This window comes from Lepisosteus oculatus, chromosome 13 (genome assembly GCF_040954835.1).
Source record: "Lepisosteus oculatus isolate fLepOcu1 chromosome 13, fLepOcu1.hap2, whole genome shotgun sequence".
NCBI lineage: Eukaryota > Metazoa > Chordata > Actinopteri > Semionotiformes > Lepisosteidae > Lepisosteus > Lepisosteus oculatus.
In genome coordinates, this window is record NC_090708.1 from 12,842,624 (window position 1) to 12,844,035 (window position 1,412).

Below are 1,412 nucleotides of genomic sequence, written 5' to 3' on the forward strand. Positions count from 1 at the left end.
TTCAGATAAGCCTTAGCGCTTTTCCCACACCTTGTAATTTGCGTCTGCTAATTCATGTCTGCTGCAAAGCCATCTGAGCTGTGCTTTAGGTAAATTGATTGGACTATCTGAATCGCCCTGAGGATTTCACAGTAAACAACTGCCAGGCTTGGCGCAGACAGGAATGTTTTTGATAGAATGAGTAGAATTAAAGCCTACAAACCCACAGAATGAACAAGCAGAGCACAGAAGTCCCTTCACAAGATGAGCTCTGCGCCTTGTAGCGCTGGCTGGTTTAACAGTCTCACCTCTGGCAGGAGAGAAGGAAATTGAAGATCAAGTGCTGCCTCTAATAAAAAGGACCGCATCTCTTGGATTGTCTGGATTATCTGACCCATTCCCAGCAGGACAACTGGCTTTAAGAAAATCCTGATTTTTTTTAGATGTGGGTGGCATGCTTGTTTATGGGTTCCTTCTTACAGAGGTTCAGCCAGGGCGAGGCTCGGCCATTGCACTCCGGCTGTGCTGACCCCTGCGAATTCCCCAAATTGGGAATCTTGACTGCATCATTTCTGGTAGTGGGGGACTGCGTTCGCACTCTCCCCTGATTTCTGCAATTTCCCTCATAGGATCAATAAAGTATCTATCTTTGTTTGTATTTGTATTTTCTCTCCAAGTTCACATGTGGGTTTCCTCTGATTTCCACAGGAGAAAAAAAACACATTATGTCTGAAGACATACTGTTTAAGTTAATTGATATTTCTAAATGGCCCTGGTATGAATCTGAGAATGTGCTCTTCAATGCACTGGCATCAGGTATCCTGCTATATGTTTAATGAATGCCAAGGCCTCACCACAAACTTCAATGGAACTTGAATTAAAGATAGGAATGAAATATCTCAACTTTAAACATTGCTTGTTGAACTTATTTTTGGCATGTATTAGTGAAGCAGTTTAATAAAATAATACTGAGCATGAAAATGTCTATATAAAGGAAGTGTCTATATGAGAATTCTAGCTCCTTCAAGATTCATTTTAAGCTGTATAGTTTGCATGAGAAGTAAGTGGTCTAATTGCACCATTTCCCTAAAGGCATAGATACAGGCAATTAATTCAGTCATGGCTAAGAAACTTTACTTTTCAAAGTACCAGTAATTAACAGTCAATATGCCAGTCTCTACCCTCCCAGTGCTTTCAGGTCTAAATATTGTTAATTAAAAAATACACTCAACTACCATTCATAGCTGAACCCATGAAGCAGATGGGAAAATACATTAATAAAACATGTTATATTTTTTAGTGTGGGTATGGTTATGAATCTATGAAAGTTACATTGAAAAAATGGGGAACATAAAGAAATTCAATCTAAATTAATTTCACCTCAGACTGTTTGATCTGTGCCCCCTCTGTTTAATCTTCACACCACCACAATT

At 39.3% G+C, this 1,412-nt stretch overlaps 1 pseudogene; it reads left to right on the forward strand.

Moving 5' to 3' along the window:
- The first annotated feature begins 448 nt into the window (after positions 1-448).
- On the forward strand, positions 449-586 carry LOC138242289 (U1 spliceosomal RNA; annotated as a pseudogene).
- The last annotated feature ends 826 nt before the right edge of the window (positions 587-1,412 follow it).